General features: G+C 49.9%; 2 pseudogenes; one reads left to right on the top strand and one right to left on the bottom strand.

Moving 5' to 3' along the window:
• Positions 1 to 21,262, bottom strand: part of LOC127474811 (zinc finger protein 208-like) — a 1,297,692-nt pseudogene that overhangs the window by 592,764 nt on the left and 683,666 nt on the right.
• LOC127474844 (zinc finger protein OZF-like) overlaps positions 12,123 to 21,262 on the top strand; it is a 182,655-nt pseudogene continuing 173,515 nt past the window's right edge.

The following is a 21,262-nucleotide window of genomic DNA, read 5'->3' as shown; positions in this document are numbered from 1 at the left end:
TACACATATCTATGTATGTATATCTATCTACCTATACATATCTATACATATCTATACAAATACACACAAGAAAGTTTGGGGTTCCTGATGAGAGTTCTACATGGGTAACAGTGGACTGGTTTGATGTGTCATAAAACTTTGGGGACCAAGAACATATGTTCTGAGCTTTGATTTACTGTCCTGGTTTGTAACTGCCTGCCTTCCCTTTGGGGGAAACACAGGCCTCTGTTTTGCACGGTCTGTTTTGTTTCACTTGGCAGTGCAGACTAGGGGCAGAAGAGTTTTTGGAGCCAAACAGCTCAATCCAGATTCAGTTCCTTTAGTGGTGCCTAAAACTCAGGAGCTGGACCCCACGGTGCCGGTGGGACCCTCCCAGCTCAGCACGGTCCATGATTCCATCAAGTCCATCTGTCAGCCCAGCACTGCCCCAGCAACCCCCAAACCACTAAAGCGTGTCAGCCATGGCCAGATGCAGGCGCCTCTGAAACACCTGCCGGGGTGCTGGCTCTCCCTGGGCAACCCATGGCAGTGCCCGAGCCCCCCCCGAAAAACACAGTGAGAAACCTTTGTCCAGGAGCTGACCTGAAGCTCCCCTGCCTCAGCCTCGGGCCACGTCCCCTGCTCCTCCCAGCGCAGGCTCCTTTCCAGCAGCCCCCTCGGCAGAAGGCGGCTCAGGGCTCCCCTCTGCCCCCCCGGCCGGCTCCGCTCCGGCCCCGCTCCCGCCACGGCCCCGCTCGGCTCTGCACGGGGAAGGAACGAGCCCAGCCCTGGCCCGACACCCCCGGGGGCCGCGCACCGGGGGACTGTCCCCGGGGGCTCACTGCCCGGGGGTCCCTCCTCGGGGGTGACTTACCGGGGCTACCTCCCCGGGGATCACTTGCCAGGGGTTGTTCACCGCGGGTCATTCACCGGGGGTCCCTCCGCAGGTGTCACTTACCGGGGCTTCTTCCCCGCGAGTCGCTCACCGGGTGTCACTTACTGGGCGTCGCTCACCGGGGTTCGCTCACCAGCGGCCACTCGCCGGGGGCCGCGCACGGGGGGTCCCTCCCCCGGGGCCGCGCACCGGGGACCACTCGCCGGGGGTCTCGGGGCCGCTGCCCGGGGTCTCTGCCCGGGGGCCGCTCAGCGGCAGCGCTCCCGGCCCCGCCCCGCCCCGCCCGCTCCCACCCAAACCCCACCAACCGCCCCTCTCGGCCCCGCCCCCGCCCCGCCCAAGCCCCGCCTCGCCCCGCCCACTCCGCCGCCTCCCATTGGCTGCGCACCTTCGGCCCTGGAGCGAGGAGCGCGCGGGGAGCGTTGCCTGGAAACCGGCCAGGGAATCCCGGGAATCCTCGAGGCGCCGGCGCTGCCCCCCCACTCCTGGAGCAGCGGCCGGGCCCGCCCGGGGAGCGGGCACTCAGCGCCCGGCTGCGGCCGCCAAAACGGGCAGAGAAGCAGGCGCGCGGGAGGCGGGCTCCGGGCCCGGGCAGCGAGGAGCCCTGAAAAGAACAAAAGTGTTGGAAGAGAGGGAACTCATCGCACCGTCACAGAACAGGCTGAGGTGGAAGGGACCCACGAGCAGCGTCGAGTCCAAGCCTTTGCCCGGCACAGCACCGACCCCAAGAGTCACACCGTGTGCCTGAACTCTGCCAGATCACAGCCCAGCATCAGCTTCATGTGCCGTGAGGCCCCACGTGTGTGTTTGCTCCCCGTGTCTAGTGGGAGAGATGACACTCCCTTAGAGTGGAATAAAGATTATCCTAGACTGGAACTGGCAGCTGTGATAAACTGTATCCCGAGAGCATTTAACTGGTAGCAGTTTTCCCTGGGCTCTAGCTTGCTATTTATTATAGTTATTTGCAGACAGGAAAGGGGAGAGAATGAAAAAATCTCTTTCCCCTTGCCCCCTCCACAACAAGTTTGAGGACATGTGGGTGTTGAAACAGAGCTTAACAAACAGTCCAGCCTTGAGAGAGTGGGGAGAGCACAGGGGGGCTCAGTTTAACCATTTGTCTGGTTTTCTTCCTTTCGAAGGAGGATTTATTTTTCTTAGGTGGGAAATTGCCAAAAATAGACAGCAAAATCAGACTGCAGTTCAGAGATCACACTCTCATCTCCGTGGAACCAGATCAAGAGAATGCTGTGGGTACAGTGAAGCCACCCCTGTACATTTGGGGTGGGCTGGGGAGTGCATATGAGGCATGTGAGTTGTTGCTCTCCTGTGCAAAAGGTCTATAAGGGTCATGCAGTTACACTGAGCTGGATCCTGCATCCCATTAGGGTTTGTTAGGATACTGTGGGGTTGTTTGTTGAGTGATCTGGCACTTTCCAACCTTCTGGAGGGGGGGCTTCAAAACTAAATTCAGCCTATGATTCTGTATGGGAGGTACATGGCTTTTGTCTCAGGTTTGATGGGGTTGATCATTACAGCAGCTAAATGACCTCTACAGGTCTTGATAATAGGATTTTTCTCTCTTCTTTTTATTTAAGAACAGGAATAATTTTTAAAAATAGGTTTTCTCAAGAGAGGGAATTCTGCTGGTTGCAGCTGCTGCTGTGGCTGCATTTAGTCTTCACTTCTGGGTTATCTCTGTATCCAAGCAGGTGCCAGGGGCACTACTAAGTTGTTCCACAACATTGATCCATGCATCTTGCATTATGCTGTGTTTATACTGCTTCTTATCCATGAAGGTTTTTTAGTATGAAATTGTAGAAGTGCTTTTTATCTCACTTTAAAAAAAAAAAGGGGGGGCAGGACACACAGCAAAGATTATCTTGTACAGTTTGGGGTTTGTTTGGAGGAATTGAATGTTTCCCAAGAAAAACACACCATAACTTTCTGATTTTTTCCTCCATCTTGCTTGTGTCCATATTGAGACTGTGTAGGTTTTGGAGACTTTTTCCCCCCAATTTTTGGGCCACCTTGCCTTCTGATGTCACACAGATCAACCCAGGATGACAGGACACATGGAAGACTTGTGTCCACAAATCCCATGGGCAACCTGCCCAGAGAGCTCTGAATTGCTTTGCACAGCTCTGACCAAGGACTGATGATGGGCATGTGATTTTTAAGAAACAGATCAGTATCAGACTGGAAATGTGTTGATGCACACCTGTTCATTAATACTTTCCCTTAAATGGCCTGTTTTCTGTACTGCATCACTCCTGGGACTCTAGCAGGGGCAGTTTTAAGGCAGCAGATGATTGTAAATAAATTTTCAGAGGTGTTTTGGAGAGTCCCTTATTGCTGTCGGAGGTGGCTGTTGGACAATTCATTTGGGAGGGTGACTTGCATGCTTTGTTGTAAGAGTGACTCCAGAATTCAGGAGCATTGGCAAGTGCAGTGAGATGAGTCTGAGGCTGTGGATCACATGGGACTGTTTCCTCCCTGCTGTCTTTTAGGATGAAATTTGCAGGGAGATGGTTTATGTGTATCATTCCTTAAGGAACAGGAGAGACACTCCCATGATGGGGACAGATGACACTACCAGTGAGGATGGCACGGCCCAGGTTTGTTCCTGCAGACACCCCAAAACTTATCTTTCCATGGGGGGTTTTGCTGCATGAGATGAGCTTGCCCAGAATGGCAGCAGGGCCTGGGTTCTGCCGTGATCCTCAGCACCCAGAGCCTTTCTGCCCAGCCCTGCAGTGCCCAGAGGAGCTGAGGCTGCACCACAGAGGCAGTTTAACAGTGGAACTGAGCAATGTGATCTCATGCTTAATTAAACACTCGAGATGTTAACAGGATTTCTGGTGCATGCCTTATGGCCCAGTGAGCAAAGCTACTGGAGCAACTAAAACCAGCTCTTACTGGTGTGTCCTTAGCACATCCTCTACTGAGGCTACTGGATAGGCCAGCAGATATTCCCTAGGGATCACTGCCATGCTAAACCCGTGTTAAATTCTGTATCCAATGGAACACACTGCAGGGGTGTTCGTTTTAGGGTAGGGTGGGTCAGCACTGTGAGTAAAGACCTACCTTGTTCTGAAATGTACTTTTCAGGTTGTCTCTGTTCCTGCTCGCAGGTACAGTGTGCTTTTGCTGGGTCATAAATCCTTCCTAAGCATGGCTTTGAGCTTTGGAACCTTTATTTCTGCTTTTTTGGCAGTGAGATGCTGTGTCTTAGCTCTGTGATCTGAAACACTCGAATGGCAAAACAGGGCACAGTCTGTCCTTGTCTCGGTAATTACAGCAAGGCTTTTGGCCTGGCACTTATTTTTCTTTGGAAGTAAATCTCACTGGTCCTCCAGAGCTGAGGTTGTACACTGGCACCTGAACAACATGTGCAGATCCCAGAATATTCCTTCTTGCCCTTGAAGACTCCAGGCCTGGGAATGGAGCTCCTCTCTGCTTGTGTCAAACTATATCCAAAGACTGTGTGTGGCAGCTAGAAATAAACTTCTGTGAGCTTCCAGAAATAATGGGTAGGGCTAGGCAAGAGTGTAAGTTTAAGGCTATTTAATTCTTCCATGTGTAAACCACAGGAGAAAGCCAAATGCTGTAAACATCCCCACCTCCAAAAGCGTGCTGGAACACGGAATAGAGTTCAGCATTTTCCCTACGAAGATAAAACAGGCCTGGGTAAAACCGAGTCTTCTGGAGAATGCTCTCAGTGACCCCAGTACCATGTGGGAAGGGAGCACATTCCTGCTGCTCCCTCCCCACAGCCTCACACACTGCTGTGCAATAAGGACACTGCTCTCAGCTGAAGGATTTGTTTTCTGTTTCTTCTTCCCCAGCAGACTCACGGGCTGCGCTTTCCTTTGTCATACTTGGAAGCACTGAAGCAGATTTAGAGGAGCAGCACTGTTCATGTTAAAGAGCTTAACCTCACCTCAGATGAAGAGAAGGCAAACCTTGCCTTGTCCCTGTGGAGTGAATGTCTGATTGAAGTTCTTTGATGCTTCTGTGAATTAGCTGCTCCTCTACAGAAGTGTTTCTGTCTATTAAGCATCTCCTGAGAGCGAAGCTTATTAAATTACTTTTTTATCCATCCAGCCTCTGGTTTGTGGTGCTGCCTAAACAAATACTTGCTTTTCTTTCCTCAGTTTTAGGAAACTGGGCATGGGGAAAAACAGGTAAGCTGCTCACTGTCTAGTGAGCTACAGCTCCATGTCTGGGGATGCACAAAGTCACTCCTAGTAACACCAATGCTGTGGTATCCCCTTCCATCTGGAGAGCTGCCAAAGTTATACATGGGGCAGGATCCAGAACCTTGGGCATAGAACAGTAACTTGTTTTTTTTCATTTGTAAAGTTCAGCAGCAAGAAAACACGTTTGTTCAGTTTGACTGCCCTGACAGGACAGAAGCTTCTCAGTAGAAGCTGTGTGTGTGTAACAGTTTCTTTGGATACATGTCCGGAATAAAGACAAGTGCCAGAAATATTCAAACACACAAAATATCTTTTATTGCAGTGAGAATAATAATAATAGTAATAAACTTAGCAAGAGGAATTAAAAACTAAAAAGGATACAAAATACCTTATCGGATGGCATTAAAACAAATACTACGAACAGTATTTAATACAGAATTAACTAGTGAAAGGGATACCAAAAAAGGATCTTAACACAATATTATGGATAACACGATATTGGTTAGTAAAAAGGGAAACTAAAGGAAAAATACCATAAACATAAAAGGGGAATTAAAGGAACACTAAAAGGATATTAAAAAGTTTGTTCTCTCAGTTGCTTCCTGTCAATAAACTGTGCTTACCCACACAGACAGGCCAGGGCTGCCAGGATCTGCAGCAGCTGGTCGGTGCCCGTGCTTAGCGGGCGTCCCCATGGAGCAACACAGTCTGCATGGCAGGATGAGGATCGCTCACCCCAGCAGTCCTGACACCCCATTTTATCAGTTCCACATTACACTACGTAGGGCCAGTACCCAGTATAAGGTGATGCCTGAGTGGCAGCCAAACCCCGCCTGTTCATCACCTGATAGCAACAGTCTGTGCATGCCCTGCTGTAGGGCAAGGGGCCAGCGACCCCTGCCCACAGAATCTTCCTCCCATCATCATCTTTCTCACCCCTATGTATGACCTCTACCATTGTGTTTCAAGGGTAGATGTATCTATCTTGCAATATGTAGCAAAACCAAGGAAGAACTCAGCTCTGATAATAGGGGATATCAGGCTGACTTGCTAAAAAGCACAATGGACCTTACAATTAGCTTGTGCCATGAAGTTACACTGTACCATACTCTGGCTGGTTTCACATCCTGATATGATTTCTTTCTTACGCCTCTATGCTCCATTGATCATCTAATTCAAAAGTACCCCCCTTACATTTGTTTAAATATAAAATGAACCAAGGACAATTTTTGAGAGCTTTGTGTTTAGATTTCATTAGTCTGAAGTAGTAAAATAAATGGTCTTGTATAGAATCATGGACTGGTTTGGGTTGGAAGGGACCTTAAAGGTCTTCTCATTCCACCCCCTGCCATGGGCAGGGACACCTTCCACTAGAGCAGGTTGATCCAAGCTGTCCTTGGACACTTGCAGGGATCCAGGGGCAGCCACAGCTTCTCTGAGAATTCCATCCCTGCCCGTCCCCACCCTCCCAAGGAAGGATTTCTTCCCAGTCTCCCATCTAACCCTGCTCTCTTTTAGTTGAAAAACCATTGCCCCTTGTCCTGTCCCTCCAGGCCCATATCAAAAGTCCCTCTCCCTCCTTTTTAGAAGCCCCCTTCCCTGGTGGGGTGTCTTCAGCTCCTCCCAGGACCTGTGTGTGTCTGTATCTATCTTGTATCTGTCTATATTTATAGACAGGATATATTTTAATACATTTCTATCCATATATTTAGACATAGATATTTACACACTGTAAATATTAATGCACACCTATCTAAACAATGATGATAACTTTGTGTCCAGACCTACTCCTTCCATGCTGTAACCTTTTTGGGGGGTTTATTCCTTGGGATTTCCAGGGGCTCAGTTTCAGTGGAGCGGATCTTTCCCACCTGTATCTTTGCTACATCAACTTCAAGGTGGCCAATCTGAGCCACTGCAACCTGGCCCGTGCCAACCTGTGCTGTGCCAGCCTGGAGAGGGCTGACCTGTCAGGCTCCGTGCTGGATGGAAGAGCTGCTGCAGCTTGGGAGGGCTGGGCTTGTGTTAACAGAGAGGAGCTGGAACAAACAGAGGGGTGTAAAACATCGAGTCCTGAAATATATTCTCTATTTCTATGGCCCAGAAAAGGCCCAGCTGTGGTTTGTCCAACCCTGAGAAGGGCCCACAAGGGCTGCACTGAGTCTGTGACCATCTCAGCCCCAAATCCCCTTGTCCTCCTCCAATTCACACAGCTCTGAGGCAGCACCAGTGTGCAGCTGCTGTGTTTCTGACTGGTTTTCCTCACAGAACCCCTTTCTGTGTGTGTTCCAGGTGCCAGCCTGAAAGGAGTGGCCATGGAGGGCAGTCAGATGACAGGAATGAACCTCCGAGTTGCAACGCTGAGAAACGCCAGACTAAAGAACTGAAACCTCAGGGGAGCAACGTTGGCAGGAACTGATTTGGAAGTGAGTTGGGATTCATTTTCCATCCTATTCCTTTCTATCCTATGGTCAACTGGTAATTTGGGGGATTGCTGGCTTTTGGCTGACCTCTCCAGCTTCAGAGTACAATGGAGTTCAGGTAAATGGACTTCAAGTAAAGCTTTGAACAGAGTTCTGGGTGCATTCCATTGACACTTCTTTTTCTTTTCCTCTTCAGAATTGTGACCTATCAGGTTGTGACCTCCAGGAAGCCAATTTGAGGGGCTCTGATGTGAAAGGAGCCATCTCTGAAGAGATGCTGACCCCCCTGCAAACGTCCCAGAGCATCAGATAGGGAAAAGAAGACGTCAAAGAGGAAGGAATCCAAACATTTGTTGTGACTTTCTTCACCTCCTCCCCTTCCTGAGTTAGAAGGAATGGTTATTAGACAACTTCCATTTGCAGTAGTGCCTAAGTAGACTCTTTCTGATCACTTTTGGGGAGGGAATTTTTGTTTCAGAGGTGGAGAGAGAGAGTTTCTCCCTTTGTGAAGAGAGTGAGGAAGTGGGCTGGTTCTGAAACCAGAAAGTTGGGCTGGTTTGGGGGGGAGGGTTCAAGACTTTCATTGTTTAGCATTGCCTGACTTTGGAATGCATTTTAATTTCTAAAGCACAATATATGCAATTCTATTTGTTAAGTCTGTAGCTGCAATATGAATAGAAAATGTTATTGCTGTATAGTAGCAAAGAAAGTTGAGATTTACAGGTAGACAAGTGTCTTTACAGTCAGTGTCTTCATCTCTGCAGGGTGTTAATGCCAGGGGTGGTCACACAGTGCCCACAGGATGTGTTCAGGTCTCTGCCGGGGTGGAAACAGTGGGGAACTGTCCTCAGAGGTCCTAAATTGCTGTGGAGTAGTTGGAGTGCAGGGTTAGAGCAGCTTTATCCCCTCAAATGTGCAGAGGAAGCTGCTGCCCCTGCAGGGACCTGCCCAGAGCCCGGATTGAGTTCCCCCTGGAAGATCCCTGGGCAGAAATGGGATGTCTTAGTCAATGCTCTCCAAAGGAGTGTGAAATTGCACTCTCAATCCCAGCTGGGAAGAAAAATTCCCCTGCTTCCACATGTCCTGGCCACTCCAGACTGGAGTTCTTGTAGCTTTTTGGATTCTTTGTTGGGAATTCAGTGGACAGAGGAAAACACAGAAGTGTCCTCAAAGCAGAGAGAAGGTCTGGGGCCAGAGCACCTGCTCCCCCCTCTTCTCATCCCTTCAACAGATGAAGAAATGACCCTCAATGTTTCCCCTCAGTGTACTCTGCAAATCCTCCTTGAAAGCATGGGCATAATCCCATTTGCCAGTCAGATCCACTTTGTGTTGCTTAAAGTGGCTGTAAAAGCCTCTTGCCTGGGGCCAAGTGCCCCTTCCACACTTGCTTTACGTGTGGAAAAAAACAGGGAAAGCTGTTTTTTGTGTGAGCACCCTTCACATCTCAGTGTTTGTGATCTTGGGAATCCTCTTGGACCTGGAACAATGGTAGATTATCTGTTGTCATGGGATTTGTCCCTGGAGATTGTTTTGGTCTGTGTTTAAATCTTCCTTGAAAATACAACTGATAGAAAACAATGTAAAAAAAAAGGAAAAAGAAAAAAAAAAAAGACAAAAAGGCCATACGAAGAAAAAAAGGGAGAAAAAAGAGAAAAAAAAAGACAGAAAAAAACAGGAAAAAATGAGACAAATAAAAAAAAAAGAAAGAAAAAAGAGAAAAAAGAAAAAGAGAAAGAAAAAAGAAAAAAAGGAAAAAAAGGAAGCAGAAAGGAAAAAAAGGAAGCAGAAAGGAAAAAGGAGAGGAAAAAAGAAAGAGAAAAGAGAAAAAAAAAGTCAGAAAAACAATAAAACCAAAAAAGTATTATCCTCACTCTGCTCAAGTGCAAATGGCCGCTATGATCCGCCGCAAGGACTACAACTCCCATGGTGCCCCGCGCAAAGCGCAGGCGCGGCGATGGCGTTCGGGGGCGTGGCCGCGCGCTGATTGGCTGCGGCGGTCCTCCTTGAATGCGGTGCGCGCGCAGAGCGCCGTGCTGACTTCCGGGAATCGGTGATGGCGGCGGGTCCTGCCTTTGTCTGTGAGAGCTGGCGGGGGGTGCGGGAGAGCGGGGTCTGGGGATCCCCTCGGGGGCTGCGGGGAGCGCGGCTGGGGGGGGAAAGGCTGGAGGGCTCGGGACGGTTTAGCGCGGGGGTTCTCGGGGGTCAGAGCGCAGGGCCTTGGAACCGTCTCGGGGGCCGCGGGGCCCGGGGGTCTCCCAAGAACCCGGATGTTCGATTCGATTGCCGAGAAAGTCCCTCGGAAAAAAAAATCAGAACCACCCAACGAAAAAAAGAACCCTGAAAAAAGGAAAAGTGAGAAAAAGGTGAAGAAAAACTACAAGGGTCAGGATGATTTTATTGCTTTGGTTCGGTTTTAACTTGGTCTCCTCCTTCTCAGATTCTCTGCTCCCTTCCTTTACAGAAAGTTCTTCTGCTGTTCTGTGGTTTTGTGGTCCGTTAGGGGCTTTTAGGGGTCCCTAAGGAGGTTTTTGAGGGTCTCTGAGGGGGTTTGGTTTCCTGGGGGGACTTAGGGGGAGGTTGAAGGTCCTTGAAGGGGTTTGGGAATCCCTGAGCGAGTTTTGGAGTCTCTGAGGGAATTCAGAGGTCCTGGGGGGCTTGCAGGGGGTGTCTTTGAAGGAGTTTTGTGGGTTTCTAGAGGGATTTCAGAAGTCCCAGACGGTTTTGAGGGTCCCTGAGGGGGTTTTTGGGGTCCCTGAAAGGACCTGGGGGGTCCCAAGTGGGTTTTGCAGGTCACTGAGAGGGTTTAGGGGGTCCTGGAGGGGGATGAGGTCTCTGAGGGGATTTGTGGGGTCTTTAAGGAGGTTTTGATGGGTCCAGAGGTGGATTTCTGAGGGGATTTCAGGGGTTTTGAGAGGATTTTATGGGGTCTCTGTGTCGGCAAACCAACCCCAGGGAAAGGGGATCCCAATTCCCCCCCCGAACCCCAGAGACCCCCAAAACTCAGCAGACAGAGACCCCAAAGGAAGGGGGGCCCGGGTGTCCCCTAAAGCCCAGCAGTGGGGTTCAGGGGATCTCCCAGCCCTCAGGGGAGGGGTCCTGGGGGTGCCCCCAAAAGTCCTGGGGGAGCAGAACTGACTAAGGGGATCCCAGTGCCCCCAGTATAGCCCAGTGACCTCCCAGTGACCCTCAGTATGGCCCAGTAACCCCCTCAGTGACCACCCAGTGTGTCCCAGTGACCTCCCACTGCCCCCCAGGATGACCCAGTGATCCTCCAGTGAGCACCCAGTAACCCCCAGTATGGCCCAGTAACCTCCCAGTGTCCCTCGCTGTGTCCTGGTAATCCCCCAGTAACTTCCCAGTCGCTCCCAGTGCCCCCTGGTTCCCCCCAGTGTGTCCCAGTATCCCCCAGTAATCCCCCAGTGCCCCACAAAGCCCCCCAACTGTCCCCAGTGTGTCCCCAGATGCCCTTGGCCTTTCTGTGAGTGTGTGGGGAGGGTGTTTTTGGTGTCAGAGGGTCTAGGGGGGCTCCTGGGGTGAGATGGAGGGTTGGGGACATCAGGGATGGGGTTTGGGGACAGTGGGGTAAAGTTTGGGGACAGTGAAATTGGGGGTGTCAAGGGGGGAGTTGGGGATGGGGAGGCCCTGGGGACATTGGGGACACCAGGGGGGTCTCGGGGTGTCAAGGGGGGAACTGGGGACACCAAGAGGCTCTTGGGGATACCAGGGGGTGTCTCAGGACCCACCTGCTCTTGGTGCAGCCCCTCCTCTCCCCCCCAGGCCTCTTTAACCCCCCCAAAATGTCCCTTAGCCTCCATTTTCCCTTTAATCCCCTCCCTCCACAGATCCCTTTGATGCCCCAATGGCCCCAAAACCTGTTTTAACTCCCCAAAATGCACCCAAAGATCCCCAACCCCCCCAAATCCTCATCCAACCCCCCCAGGTCCCCCCAAATCTTTCCCAGCCCCCCCCCAAATCCTTTCCAACCCCCCCCAAAGAGGGATCACCCGGCACCCTGGGACAGGAACACAGTGGGCTGTACTGGGGGCACTGGGCTGTACTGAGAGGGCACTGGGGGGGCTCAGGTGTCCCAGGACAAGGTGGCCCAGCTCCAGGAGAGATCTGGGGAGCAGTGAGGAGGTACTGCTCTGTACTGGTCTGTACTGGTCTGTACTGGTCTGCACTGATCTGTACTGGTTTGTACCCCCAATCCCCAAAGACCCTTCCCAGCTCCCCCAGGACTCACCCAGACCGCAAAGCCCCCCAGGCCCCTGACTTGGTCCTGCTGCCTCTTGAGTGTTTCCAGCTGCTGCAGAACCAGGCATTTGATCAGCAAATGTGCAGGTGACACCCAGCTGGGGGTGTGTTGATGTGCTGGAAGGCAGGAGGGCTCTGGAGCACAAGTGGTGTGAGGAGAGGCTGAGGGAGCTGGGGGTGTTGAGGCTGGAGAAGAGGAGGCTCAGGGGAGACCTCCTGACTGTCTGCAAGTCCCTGCCAGGAGGTTGGAGCCAGGTGGGGCTGGGGCTGTTCTGCCAGGAAGCAGCAGTAGGACAAGAGGGCTGGGTCTTGAGCTGTGCCAGGGGAGGTTTAGGTTGGATAATAGGAAGGAATTTTTTGCCAAGAGAGTCATCAGGCCTTGGAATGGGCTGGGCAGGGAGGGGGTGGAGTCCCTGTCCCTGGAGGTGTTGAAGGTGAGAGTGGATGTGGCCTCAGTGCCATGGTCTGGGAAGCACAGCGGGGTTGGATCCAGGGTTGGACTTGATGATCTCAGAGGTCTTTTCCAACGTGGCTGATTCTGTGATTCTGTGATTCCCATTCCTATGGCAGCACATGCTTGAGGCTCCATCCCCAGGGTGATAGAGATGTCTGTCCATATCTATCTCCAAGGTTAGTGTGTAAATGTGTGGTGTTAGCAAAGCAGGCTGAGTTGTGGGCTGGTTGTAGAAGGAGAAAGAAGCCCAGAGGCCAGTGCAAGCAGGCAGCCCTCAGCTTGCACCTGATGTCCCCTCCCTGCAGGTTCCTGTCCTTGAGCCCAGGCCCTGAGGTGAGGCTGAGAAGTGGCGCGGAGGTGAGCCCAGAGCTGTCCCTGAGGTGAGGCTGAGAATAAGTGCAAGGCAGAGGTGCTGCTGAGGAAGGTGAGCCCTGTGGTGGGGAAGAGGCGGAGGTTCCCCTCCCCAAGAAGGTGCTGTGTCCATCCCGTGTGCCAGGTGAGCTGGGGCTTTGCTGCAGAGCTGCGGGTGCTGATTTGAGGGTCTCCAAGTGCTGAGATGGTGGGCACCCAGGAACACAAACTGTGCCTGGCCACGGAGCCTGCAAGGAGGAGCAGAGACAACCCTGGCAGTGTGGGGGTCCAGGTTGTCCCTGTGCCTTCCCCTGCAGGCCCTGGCTGTCCCTGCTGGGCCCCTGTCCATCCCCATCAGGTCCCTGCCCGTCCCCCCGGGCTGAGCTCCCCCCAGGAAGTGCCGTGGAGCTGAAGCTGCTGCCATCCCCCCCTGCAGCCGCTGCCCCAGCCAAGGGAGCAGCAAAGGCAGGGCCAGGAGCAGAGGCAGCAGCAGGGGAGCCCTGGGGGGCCGAGAAGCTCTTGTGTGGGGCAGGAAAGAGGCGCTGGGCACGAGGCCGGGGCTGTGCTGAGCAGGCCCAGCCCTCACATCCCCCCAGCCAACGCCGGCTGCCCGGGGGGCTTGGGAGGGACCCCCAGCCCGTGTGCCCCACACTGAGCTGGCAGAGAGAGAGCCAAGGGACAGGGTTACTTGCCTTGAACCCTGGAGAGTGGGGGAGGCTGGAGAGAGGGGAGAGGTGCAAGAGCCCTGAGAGCCTGGAGAGGGGGAAGCTCGGGCCCCCTGTGCTTAGCCAGCTTTGGGGGCCTTGCTGTTGGTGCCAAATTGCCCCTGGTCAGGCTGAACCCAGAGCCCACCCACGTGTCAGGGGCCCCGATCCACTCCCTGCTCTCCTTACCCTGGGGCAGCCTCTGGTGTCCCCCACCTGTGGGGCTGTTTGGTTGCCTTGGGCACAGCCGGCCCTTGTGCAGGGCTGTGCCCTTGGGGGCTCTTGGGGGTGGGCAGGAGGTGTTTTTTGGGGGTGCCGGGCTGGGTTGGGGGCAGAGCCCCGGCGGTGGGTGGGGAGATGAGGGTCCCCCCCAGGGTGGGGGTTGGTGTTGCTGGGTCAGGCCCCGCCGGCTCCATTGTCAGCCCGGTGCCGGCGGGGGGGACACAGCGGGTTTGGGGCCCCCCGGGAGTGCCGGGGGTGGGTGTGGAGCCCGGGAGCTGCCGAGTGTGGAGGGCGGAGCGGGGAGATGGTGGAGCTGGGGGACCCCCGGGAGCCTGGAGGGGGGAGCACGGAGAGGGAGGAGCCCTGGGACCCCCAGGAACCTGAAAGGGGGAGCATGGAGAAGGGGAAACCTGGACAGTGGGGACCCCTGCGATCCCTGGGACAACAAAGGGGAGAATCTGGAGAGGGGGAATATCAGGGAATGTGGCACCTGAAAGTGAGTCAGAGGAGAAGGGACCCTTGGGACCCCCAAAACTCCCAGCATCCCAGACAGGGGAGACTCTCTGTACCCCATAGGGGGGAAACCAGAGAAGGGGTAACTTCTGGGAGAGATGTTTTGGGCTAATCTTCATATTTTGGAATATTTTTTACCTGAGTCGCAACTTTTTGCAGTTTGGGGGGGATAAAAGTCATCTTGCTATTTCTGATGGGTTTTTTGCCTGAATCTTGGTGGTTTGGGTTTCTTTAGGCTGAATCTTGGTGGTTTGGAGGTTTTTATGGTCACAGGATGCCTGGTGAGTTCTAGAGATGGACTTGGGTAGGAGGAACCCCCAAACCCAAATGCTCAGCCCTTGTTTTCCCCCCATCAGGATTTGTCCTTCCCAAAGCTTGGGCGGATGGAGGAGGAGGCTGCGAGGAAGAGGAAGATGCCTTGGGCCCCCCAGGCAGGTGAGGAGGAAGTCAGTGTCCCTTTGGGCGGGTGTTGTGCTGGCTCTGTCAGCCCAGCATGGCCCCGGCTGCAGGACAACCCCGCTGGCGCCGCCGTCCTGCCGGGGCCGGAGTTGGGGGGATGTCCTTGGCCTTCCCTGTGGGCCGGAGGCAAATCCCCTGCCTGTCCTTCTTGCTTCCTGCCCCAGGCCCCGAGCTGAGGAGGGAGAGCGCGGAGGACAAATCCCCCCGTGAGACCCTGGTGGGAGAGGCCGTTTTGAAGGGCTCCCCGGCGCAGGAAGGCAGCGGGGAGGAAAAGGGCCGGAGATCCCCCCGCAGGAGGGGCTCCAAAGCCAGCCCAGGGTGCTCTGAGGAGGAAAGAGCCAGCCTGTGCCGGGAAGGTGGCAGGAGCTTGAGGGGGAGCTCTGAGCTGGTGGTCCCTGAGCAGCCTCCCAGCAGGGAGAAGCCCTTCAGGTGCTTGGAATGTGGGAAGAGCTTCAGGGACAGCTCTGACCTGCTCCGACACCAGCAAATCCACACTGGGGAACGACCCTACAGGTGTAGGGAATGTGGGAAGAGCTTCAGGCTAAGCTCCACCCTGATCCGACACCAGCGCATCCACACTGGGGAACGTCCCTACAGGTGTGTGGAATGTGGGAAGAGCTTCAGGAGCAACTCCAACCTGATCCAACACCAGCGCATCCACACTTGGAACGTCCCTACAGGTGTGTGGAATGTGGGAAGAGCTTCAGGAGCAACTCCAACCTGATCCAACACCAGCGCATCCACACTGGGGAACGTCCGTACAAGTGCTTGGAATGTGGGAAGAGGTTTCAGACCAGCTCCAATCTCCTCACGCATGAGCAGACACACACGGATGAGAGGCCCTTCCGCTGCACCGACTGCGGGAAGGGCTTCAACCGGAACTCCACCCTCGTCATTCACCGGCGCATCCACACCGGGGAGAGGCCCTACAAGTGTGGGGAGTGTGGGAAGAGCTTCACCCACAGCTCTAACTTGACCAGACACCAACAGATGCACTGATAAGGGAAGCCCTACCAGTGCCCCGACTGCGGGAAGAGCTTCGACCGTAGGACTGACATTTTTGAGTATCTGCACTATCTGCACTCCAACATCAATTTATTCTTTTGAATATGTTTAAGTTTTACCTCAGTTTAGTCTGAAAGCCAAATTCACCACTACCCCATTCCCTGATAACCGTGGGCTGGTTCTGACAAGTGAGGCAGAAATTACCCACTGCCCAGCAAAAACCAGTGGGGCCAGCCAGTGGTCTCTGCCCTGGCAGCCCAGTTTCCCCAGTCTCATCTCAAAATGACCAGTTACACTGAAGCAAAGAGCACTGGAACCAGTGCAACAAGCCCCAGTCTGACTTTCAAACCTGCCCACGTGTCCTGTTTTCTGCTGCTCTACAGACTTCCTTGTTTAAAATACAATGGGAAAATGAACAGTTTTTGGGGTTGTTTTGGTTTTGGGCTCGGGTTTTTTTTTTCCCCCCCACTGTTCTCATTAACCTCATTTCAAATCTATTTTGGTGTTTGAAGATGAATTAAAATTTTGAATGATTTTTAATGTTAATGCCTTGACCAAAGTAACAAAACATGAAAAATAAAAAAAACCCACACCACAAAGCTGTCCATTTTTGTCACAATCAAACACTCAGAAGTACTAACATAAGCACAGTGAAAAACCCATAAATAAGACCATTAAAATAATTTTAATATTTATATATTATTATATTTTTACTAAGCTTAACATAAGGAAATTTAATTCATGACAGCAGCTTTCCCCACCTCTCAAAAAGGTAATTTAGTTACATCTTAGTCACCCTTGAAAGGCTCTTTCCAGTTGGGTTGGCCTCTGCCTTAGACACTCATGAGATCTACCAAAACCAACTTAAGGGCAAATTTCCCCACCAGGTTCAACTGCATTGGTTTTACCAAAAACTTTGCAAGTAACCCCACGACTTTCATCTTAAACTCTTCTCTCAGCCTTGTAAAGTAATTAGCAGTAAACAGACCTGATAATGTGTTATAATTAAGAATTTCTTGTTCTCAGAGTTATTCATGCATCAAAAAGATGCCACAGAACAGCCAAAATATAAATAGCAACCTCTACACTTTGGAAATGTACATTTGGTTTTTAAAGATTTCACAGTGGTTGTTTCCTTAGGAATTCAGGCACATTTTACTAACAAATTTCAATAAAGTTACAAAAACATCTTTCTCCACTAAGACACAGGCAGTCATCCTAACCTGAGGTGGACACTGAAAAGCCGAATGTTTTTCTTAGCTGTCACGAGTCTTTCATTCCTTCTGCCACATCAATTAGGCATCAGCCCATTTTTCAAGCTGCTGTTCTCTACCAGCTCCTGCTTTGGTTTCCAAGCCCAGTATTTTGGCCACGATAAAATCAGGGACCTGGGCAGTCATGTCAGAATGACAAAGAGTACTGACCCTCCCTGCCAAGGGAGACAAACCATTCCCAACCTCGACCCAAGGTTCAAGGCAGCGATTCTGAAACAAAATGTACAAAGTTTTTCTCTTCATTTTTTTGCTGAATACCATTTTATTTGAACATTTATTTTATTTAAACATTTTTTACGTATTTATATTTTTTTATATATTTAAGGCAAAGGAATTTGAATTTATATTTGGATACCATTTTATTCAAACATTTATTTTATTTAAACATTTTTTATACCTTTATTTATATGTTTTTTTAATGTATTTAAGGTGTAAGAATTCGAATTTATATTTGGGTACCATTTTATTCAAACATTTATTTTATTCAAACATTTATTTTATTTAAACATTTATTTTATTTAAGCATTTTTTACGTATTTATATTTTTTATATATTTAAGGCAAAGGAATTTGAATTTATATTTGGGTACCATTTTATTTAAAAAATTTTTTTATTTAAACATTTTTTATATTTTTATTTATATTTTTATATAAATATAAGGCATAGGAATTTGAATTTATATTTGGATACCATTTTATTTAAACATTTATTTTATTTAAACATTTTTTACATATTTATATTTTACCCCCATCAGATGTTCTGTAAGCACAGCAGTCAAAGCACAACTCATGTAGGTTTGGGTATTTTTAGCTAAGGCTGTTTGCCAGGTTTCTCACATTTAGAGAGGAATTCCCGGTAAGATGTGACTTTATTCACAGATGCACTCTTTTTTGGGTGGTATTTTGAAATAATGAAACTTTATTGCCTTAAGCAAAGTATGTCAACTGCAATAAAGCTCCTGGTGTTTTCAAGTATTTTCCTTCTTCTCTTAAACAAATGGAAAATGAAAATCGGTGCTTCAACTAAACATTATCTGTGCTAACCAGAGAGGGCAATACTGGATCTTTCAGGATCCACACATTTGGATGCTTTTGCAATTGGTGTTTGAAGCAACTTCTTTTGTAGACAACTGTTTCACTAAGTAAATTAAGGCTTTCACATTCAGCCCCTTCCTTTAGGTAAGGATTATAAACCAGAAAAGGAGGGAAGAATTACTCGGGGTGTAACTGAAAGGCCAAAGTCCTACCCAAGAAACCAGATGTGACAACAGCTCATTTACAACCCAGTGAGAAAACAAACAAAAATGCACACAGAAAGATTCAGGAGTCATATGAATATAAAAATGGAACATGAGTCACATGTTTTAGAGATTTGAGCAGATGACTGGGGGCTAGAAAGGCGTCAGTGGATGGCACAGGAAGAGTTTTGAGGAAGAGCTGGAAGGAGAAACCTGGCAAGAAATCTGCTGTTCTACACAGACCTGCAGTGGGAAAAACAGTTTAAGACTTCTGAAGGAACAAAGTAATAAAACTCACAGAGCCCAGGAGCAGAAGAGATTCAATACTTGCCAAAAAGCATCAAAACTAAGCTCATGGACACGCATTAAAAACTGAATTCCTCCAATTCATGAATTCCACTTTTTTGCTTCGGGACTGAACTCGGTGATAAAACTGGTCCAAAGTCACAAAATGTGGCAGGGACAACAAAAGGTTAAGACCAAATTCCTTTTATTTAAGGAAAACTGGAAAAGATTCTGTTCCCATATTCATCCAGTAGAGATGAATATTTTTTTCATTATTAATTTTAATTTTATTTTTTCTACTCAAGTCTGCCAATGTTATGGTTTTTTGACTATATGAGGAATGATCTGAAGTCTATCAGCTCACAGTTTAATTTAAAAAGAAATAAAACCAAACAAGCAGAAAACCATCCTGGCATTACAGATCATTTTGTGCAAAGCCAGACCTTTGTGAAGGTCTATTTTAAAAAGCTAAAAAGTAAATGTTATTAAGGAAGAACAACTTACCAGTCCTTCGACCAAGAGCAGCTATTTTGCTTACAGTGAGCAAATCAATTCCCCCACACATCTGCAGGGAAAATGGGATACTAAAACACTTGAATTAAAATTAAAAATAATAAAGAAATCCTAATAAATTAAAATTAAAAATAATAAAGAAATCTTAATAAATTTAAACTAAAAAGAATAAAGAAATCCTAATAAATTAAAATTAAAAAGAATAAAGAAATCCTAATAAATTTAAATTAAAAATAATTAAGGAATCCTAATAAATTAAAATTAAAAATAATAAAGAAATCCTAAGGACCAAGCATTAGCCTGTGAGTATTACACAAGTCCCATCCCTGAATGAAAAAAAAAAAAAAAAAAGCATTACAGATGACAGCATATGCTACAAAAGACATTTTATAAAAAAACTTTCAAGTATCACCAGGGAATGTGTTATCAAAGAACCTGTGCAAACCACCCAAGAAATTCAGGCCCCATCCTGTACACAAATCCCTTGAGAAATTACCACCAGACAAACACAGATAACCATATATTGCTCTTACAAGAAAAGACAGCTCCAAAGAGCTCAGAAAAGTAAACAAGGGAGAGGTAAAACTGCCTTTATTGTAATGCCTGTTCAGCACAAACAGCATCAGGGCAATCCAGGAAAGGTGCAGACCATTATGACTGAAGTGCTCAGTTTTGTATTTAGCATGGAACATGCAGGTCAGCCAAGATCTGCTCCTGACACTGCGGGGTTTAATTTTAATCTTTAATTTTGCTATTTTTTGAAGAGCAGGTCAGTTAAAAGTTGCAGCTTTAGACATTTCAGGATTTAACATCAGGAACACAAGTCTTGGGTCTCACAGGCTCAGTCCCCTCATTATCCTCAGGCTGGTCTTGCCTTCATTGTCACAGACTGTGCAATATCTCAGCTCCCTCCTCCCGCCGCCGGCACAACATGGCCGCCCGCTCACTGCTCAGGGAGAGGCGGGAGCGGCCACCGCCCCCTTCCACTCCCACCAGGCCGGGCCGAGCCCACCTCCGCCCGCCCCAGCCCAGCCCCGACCCTGCTCGGGCCGACACCACCTTCTCTGCCAGACCCTTCTCCAGACATCTCTTCGTACCCTCGCCTGCCTGCACGGCGAGGTTCAGCCCCCCCGAGGTGGCTGCTGGCGCCCCGCATCTCGCTTGCTGCCATTCCACAAGCAACACCTCTGTTCTCATCAGCCCTTGACGTGGCCTGGCCCAGGGGGAGCTCACCCACCAGGCTCACCACAGAGAGCGGGGCCACAAACCCCTCTCCTCTGATCCGAGTACACACCCTGTGTTGGGCACCCTCAGCTCCTGAGGGACGGAGCCACAACAACCCCACACCCGCCCCTCTGCCACATCAGTCCCAGCCCTCGTTACCACTGCTCAGAAACAGCACAGACACCTAAAGGAAACTAGGTGTCCTACTTTTTTTAGCCAACACCATAGAGACTGCCTGGCATACCAGTGTCACCAGGACACTGTCTCCTATTTTGACTACAGCCATGGAAACCACTTCAGATATCAGCAGGATGGAAGGGCATCCCCCCCATTCCTCATCACTGCCATCAGTGCTGTCCCCAGCCCCAGCTATGGTGTTCCTGTGCGAGAAGCACACCCAGCAAACATGACTAGAATTAATATTTACATACTTCAGCAGTCACTGTAAATTATATACATGCCTTTGCCTTCTTTCATTTGCCCAGCTTACTCCATTAAAACCAGAAATTTTCCCATTCTTCCTTTTTCATACTAACAATGTGAGTAGTTATGGCAGAATTTAACCAACAATGCTCCAAGTGATTATGGAAGGTCTCAGGAGCCAGTCTGGCTCTTGAAATCACACAGCTGGACTTTTAGCAGCGCTCTCCTGAGCTGGGTCCTGGAAAAGCCTCAGGGAGGTGGTCAGCTGAAAAGAATCAATCACTATGACTCTGAGCCAAGAGATGTATTTCCTTTGAAACTACAGAGAAAAGCTGACCTTGTGTATAGGATAGCAGGGGATATCTACTGCTTGTAGACAGTGGGATAAGGTGTTACCATTTCAAAGACGAGATGGTGGGGGCCCACATAAAGGTACTCCCTTTACAAAAAACACCACTCGCACCCAATGTTATGCCTCCAACGCTCCTTTATTTTTTTGGAACAGTGTGTCTACTAATAAAGATTTGTGGGCTTTGGGGTTTTAGGGTCAACGTAGCATAATTTTCTGCATCGTTGGGGCCCGTTGCTAGGGGCTGGTTCCACATCCACAAGTGCTGGAACACTGCTAGGCGTCAGGTGGTGTGTCACAGGGGGGCCCTTTGTGACATCCCATCACAGCACACGTGGTCAGCACAGCCCCAGTGCCAGCACCATTGTCCGGCAGGACAGCGACGTGACAGGACGGGAGCACGGAGCTGGCGAGGATCTTCTGAGCACAGCTCCAGGCTTTCCCTGTTGACCCGTAGTGTGACTGTTTTTCTGTGAAGATTCCCACTTCCCCTTTCCCT

The sequence above is a fragment of the Manacus candei genome, unplaced genomic scaffold, assembly GCF_025592945.1.
Source record: "Manacus candei isolate 608988 ecotype Guabito, Panama unplaced genomic scaffold, ASM2559294v1 h1tg000045l, whole genome shotgun sequence".
In the NCBI taxonomy this organism is placed as follows: Eukaryota; Metazoa; Chordata; class Aves; order Passeriformes; family Pipridae; genus Manacus; species Manacus candei.
Note: the sequence above shows the minus strand (reverse complement) of the source record. Positions and strands in the feature narration are given on the sequence as shown.